The sequence below is a fragment of the Anguilla rostrata genome, chromosome 7 (assembly GCF_018555375.3).
Source record: "Anguilla rostrata isolate EN2019 chromosome 7, ASM1855537v3, whole genome shotgun sequence".
Lineage (NCBI taxonomy): Eukaryota > Metazoa > Chordata > Actinopteri > Anguilliformes > Anguillidae > Anguilla > Anguilla rostrata.
In genome coordinates this window covers 1,548,903-1,554,654 of record NC_057939.1, presented here as the reverse complement: position 1 = coordinate 1,554,654, position 5,752 = coordinate 1,548,903, and the positions used below count along the sequence as shown (strand labels likewise).

The following is a 5,752-nucleotide window of genomic DNA, read 5'->3' as shown; positions in this document are numbered from 1 at the left end:
AGTATTCTGATGCTCCCATTGGAATATTGACAGTCCGGCGACAAGTCAGATATATCTCTGATGACAACATAGCCCCGTTTACGAACGAAGAGTAACAAGAATGTTACTGGTCCGTTTCAGGCCAGTTTTAGGGGCGATATAGCTCAGGAGGTAAGACTGATTGTCTGGCAGTCGGAGGGTTGCCGGTTCAAACCCCGCCCTGGGCATGTCGAAGTGTCCTTGAGCAAGACACCTAACCCCTAACTACTAACTGCTCTGGCGAATGAGAGGCATCAATTGTAAAGCGCTTTGGATAAAAGCGCTATATAAATGCAGTCCATTTACCATTTTAAGCGGGATATGAAGCAGCGCCTTCATATCTGACCCGTGGTGACGGAACCAGTGCATTCTTAAGAGTAATTGTGCCCTGTTCTTACGAACAGAGGAAAAATAACCAACATCTCCGTTTTGACTCACACCAGCCAAAGGAAAACACGCGGTGCCTTCCCCTCCAGCTACAAACCCTCATTGGTCTAGCTGTGAGGTGTTTACACTATGATAGAGGTAATAGCACTTTATATTATGCATATGTCTCACTGTATCAGTGATAGGGAATTCATACTCCTTCCAGACATCAGTAATGATTTAATTCAGTGGTTTCCTTTTTAAAATTAAATGTTTTTATTTGTATTGTACAAAACTGTTGTTCTTTCATACAATTCAACTTGGCTAGGGGCTCTTCATGTGCTTGAACATTATGCTGTGAGTAGACTACTGGATCTTAATACAACTCAGAAGACAATTTTTCTACCCTACTGAATTCCGTGTTGTAAGACCCATTTAATTTCCTGTTTTCATCAGGAAGGATTCCTTCAAGCTTTCCCTGGCTTGGTCTTTGGTTATTAGTTTCCAATGGAAGGGAATGTTAGCTGGCTTAGCTTTATACACCTTGGCAAACTGCTTATTAAACCTGTTGAAGACGTACTTCCAGTAGTCTGAGGCCTGGATGCTGGTGTCAGACTGGATGCGCCAGTCAGGGTAAATGCTCTGATAGTCCATGTATGGATGCCATTTCCCCTCTGTTTCACTCAAACTGAATCTTGCCTCACAGACAACACTCATGGAGCAGATATCAATCGATAATTCACAAGAATCATAACATGTGTGTCCACGGATCCCCTGAGAGCGGTGAATGAAAGCAAAGTGCTCTGTGTGGTTCTTGCCGCCTGCTTCACACGGGGTCTTGCAGAAGGGACACTGCCTCCCACAGCCAAACACCCTGTTAAACAGCTCCTTCTGTGGCTGAAAGGGCAGTGAGGTCAGCCTGGCCCTCACATCCTCACCCCTCTGAAACTCTGCAGTAAAGGACTGCTCCATTTCATCCACAAACACCTTCAGACACCAGGAAAAGTCTTCTGGCTTGGCAGTGTTTAAGGCCAGGACCACTTCAAGGGGGTGGCAGGTCACTACAGATATCCCGAATGAACTGCTGAATGTATTGGTCCTCTTCACCCCGTTCTGTCACTCTTTCATTGGCCTTCATCTCTGCATTCTTAATGGCTTCCTTTAATCTTTTTACTATCGCCCTCAGATGCTTAATCTCAATGTTCCAGAGGCCATCTCCCTCTGTGAACTGCTTCACCATCTGCTCAAATATCCAGTCCTGCACAAAGCTCTCGTTTTTCCTTACGTAATTCTCAAAGTCCTTAAAGTTATCATCTGAAAGCAGCTGGTTGAGGATTGAGAACTGGAAGAAAGATCGAGTGCTGAAATCAATGGCTTTCTTCCCTGTTAACACTTCATCCACAAGGTCAGGGCCCAGAGACTTGGTGATATATTCCTTCACTGCAGGTGCAAGACAGTTGTGGGTGAACTTTACATTAAAGGCATTTGGCAGATGCTCTCCTCTGCTTTCTTCTGACACTGGTTTCTTTTATGGTACAGGTCCTTAAAGTCAGTGCAGTACTGTTGCTTGGACTGCTCCAGACAGTGACGGGGATCATTTGCATTAATAAAATCGAAATGCATTTTTTGAAACTCCCGTGCTGCATGTCCACAGATGTGGATCTTCAATTTGACCTGAAAGTCAGCACTTGTTTCCAGATCACTGTGTCTGTCCAGGATTTCATCTATTATACGAAACAAGCCAATCATGTATGTGTTATGGTAATCAGACCTTGTTCTCACTTGTTCAGCTACAAACTGCCTGCTGCACTCAATGATGTAATCAACCATCTTCTGTGTCTTTATCTTCTGCTCATCTTCAAACAATTTGTTCCATATCTTTTTAAACATTCCTTTACTCTTCAATTTGAATGGCTCCATTCCACATTCAGACAAGTCCCCAACTTTCGACAGCATTTCAGGTACTGAGCTGCCTTTCATCTTTAAGTTAGCCCACAACTGGTGTTGGATATCTTGGACAATATTTCGTTTTTCCAGGCCACAAAACTGCAGTTCTTTCACAGCCTCATTCCACATCTTCTCAAATTCTGTCTCCAGCTCTTGATCTGACAGATCTTTACTTTTCCTGCAGTTCTCAATCAGGTCCAGCACCTTCTGCTCCATTGCAGCTGTATGATTTTTCTTGATTTTCTCTAACCTGAACATACCCTTTCTAATCTCCACTGTGGCATCTATCTTGTTTATAACAGAGTGCTCTGTCTCCTTCCGGATGGCTTTGGCTGAGTTCATGAATTCCTCCTTGTACTTCTCAACCAAGTGAACGTGTCCCTCTGGTCTATCATAGAATTCAGTGAGATTGTCCACAATTCGCTTCTCTCCTTTAGCCAGTTCTACAGAGGCCTCATATTTCAGGCTGCGCAGTAAGTTGTCCACCTTTGAGGATGGCTGAATCTGTCCTGCTATTGTGCCAAAGTTTGACACCTTTGTCTCAGCTTGGCTTAACCAGGAGTACATGTTCTTCCTGAAGGCCCACTCCCATGTGTTGAACTCAGTGCAAAGCTGAGCATAAGCATCAGCCACCAGGCTGTTGCGGAAACTGAAGATGAAGTTCTCATACTTCACTGCACTCCACAAACTCCTGGTCCATTCTAGGAACTCAATGAATGTGTGTGGTGAGCGCTTTCCAGATTTGTGCTCTTTAAAATGCTCAATCACACTTCTCTTGAACAGATTCACAGACTCACTGTAGCCAGCATTCACCGGTGCCATGGGAGGGATGCCATGCCAGAGCCCAGGGATGTACCAGGTGTTTCTCTCTGGATCATACTCCATGACATCAGTAAAGTTTTTGTTGTTTCCCCTCTTTTCCATCTTAGCTGCTGCTTGGGTCATCTCATTCAGCTGCTCCAGGAGATGCTTCCTGTCCCTCAGGTTTTTGTCATGGGCAGAGAGGTCCGGGACATTCTGGTGCACAAACTGACAGCAGGGTTTTCTCCCAACTTCCTTCATGCGCAGGAAGGCATGCACCACAATCTGCAGGATGTCCTTCATTTCAGTGCAGCTCTCCATGGCGATGTTGATGACAGTGATGTCACTCAGCCCCACCACCAGAGTGGCCAGTTCATTATCATGCTCACAACTTTCATCCAACTGGGCCAACTCTGCTGACTTCAATCCTTCAGTGTCAATAACCATGATGTAATCACAACCAAGCTGCTTTTTAAAATCCTCTTTTACTTTGATGAGGAGCATGAAGGCCCCTCTCGTGCACCTGCCACTACTGACGGCAAACTGGACTCCGAACATGGTGTTCAGGAGGGTGGACTTCCCAGTGCTCTGCACCCCCAGTACAGTGATCACCCGGATCTTACATTTATACTGTGTTAGATTATGGAATTCCTTCAGAACATCAGTTACCCACTGCAGAGGAATGTTGGATGCATCTCCATCCACCAGCTCCAGAGGAAAGCCTTCCTGCAGAAGCTCAGCACAAAGATGTGGCAGGTGCTGAATTTCATGGGTGGGGCCTTTGGGGAGTGAGCAGGCCGACTCGTACAGCTGACCCATTTCCCGCAGGAAGTGCTCCATCGCCAAGGAGCAACTGGAGATCTTCCTGTCCAACTGTGCAATGCGCTCCTTGTTTTCTGAGGAATTCTGACACAGTTCCTTGTACTCTGCCTGAAGGGGTGGAAGGCTTTTGCGTGACAGGTTGTCCAGGTTGATCCTCATCCACTTGTGGAAATACTTGCGCTCCTCTGTGGAACCGGACATTGCAGAGATGAAACGGGACATAGACTCTGAGATGCTGTGAGCCCTCTGCTGTGCTCTGAGCTCCTGCTTCTGTTCTGCAAGCTCATTCCTGTAAACTTTAATGTTTTTCTTCCCAGCATTATTCATCCTGCACTCTTCCCTCTCCAGTTTGGCCAGCTGTTTCCATGCAGATCCTTGTAAGGGCAGCTCTTTCTCCTTGAAGCTTGGTATATCAGATATCCTTCCTGTGATTTCATCAGCCTTCTGCTTTCCATTCTGACAGCAGATGTAATCTTCATCAACCTGGATCCCAAACTCATGGGCAACAGCAGACATCCCGTCAACACTCTTTTTGAGCATGTTTCCCTTCAAAATTCCACTGATACCCAAACGCAGTTTTCTGATTAATTCTGCATCATTCATTTGCGGACCCTTTATGATGATGTTACTGGGTTTTAGCTCTAACTCAGAAACACATCTGCTGAAATCATCTTTATTGAAGCTCTTGCTCTGTGAATTGATGATCCAGAACCAATGATCTTTCAGGTGCTGGGAGTCCAGAAATTTGGATTCAGACCCAAAATCATCACAAAACACAAATACGGCAGCAGAGTTGTGACAAAGGAAAGCGTACTGAGTTTCAAAGTCCCTGAGGTCCCCACGGAGGTTAGCTATAGCCAGTGGCTCAGAGAAGATGTCAATGTTTCTCTTCCCACTGGGCAGATACCAGCTGATCTCCACCAGCCCGCTGGAAATCCTCCTGGGGGTGTCACCACACTCCATGTTTTTGTGAACGAAGGTTTCGTGGTGCTCCTGAGGGCTACTGAGAAGCTGGTTCAGAATGTGAGACTTGGACAAGCTGCTGTTTCCCTGCCTCACAAAAGAGATCATGGGGAGCTCAGAGACAACAATGCTCTCCTCCACAAACCCTCTTTGGTCCTCCAAAGAGTGCGGGTTGTACTTTTTCACAATGTCCCTCATGGCCCAGAGCATTAAAGTGCACGGCTGTGTATCACACTTAGGAAGCAGCAGAGGCACAGAGAACTGGCACATGGACATTTTCAAAACCATCTCCTGCTGGAGGAAGCCATCTGAGCAGAGAAACACAGCAGTTATGAGGTCCAGGGGGTTGACTATATTGCTGTGGTCCTGTGGATTGCACAGGGTGTCCATTAAGCTGTCCAGGTTTTGGGAAGTCATGTCCTGTTTTGAGGCGCACCTAACGTTCCTAGCAGCCACATTCACCATCATCAACCTCCTCAGGAAACACCATGGCAGAGATTTCAAAGACTGGATGCTTTCATCTGTTAAAGTCTCTCCATCAATCTCCAGCACCTGGCTCAGGGTCAGCTTGTTCTTCAGGTGGTGTTCCAGTCCCAAGTCACTCATCAGTTCATCCAGACTAGTTTCTGTCATTGGGGAAATAAATTGAATTGCATTATTACATTTCTGTACAGTGACACACAATCCATTTAAAATGACTAATAATAGATGTGAATGTAATGCTTACAAAAAGGACCTGAATAATTCAGCGACCTGAATAATTCAGCGTATTTCTATGAGGTTTAAAATGACAAGTATAAATATTAAATATAGGACGGAGTGTGGCACAGTGGGT

The 5,752-nt window shown here is 45.7% G+C and overlaps 1 pseudogene; it reads right to left on the bottom strand.

Moving 5' to 3' along the window:
* Window positions 1–538: 538 nt before the first annotated feature.
* LOC135258733 (up-regulator of cell proliferation-like) lies at window positions 539–5,542 on the bottom strand (annotated as a pseudogene).
* Between the last annotated feature and the right edge of the window lie 210 nt (window positions 5,543–5,752).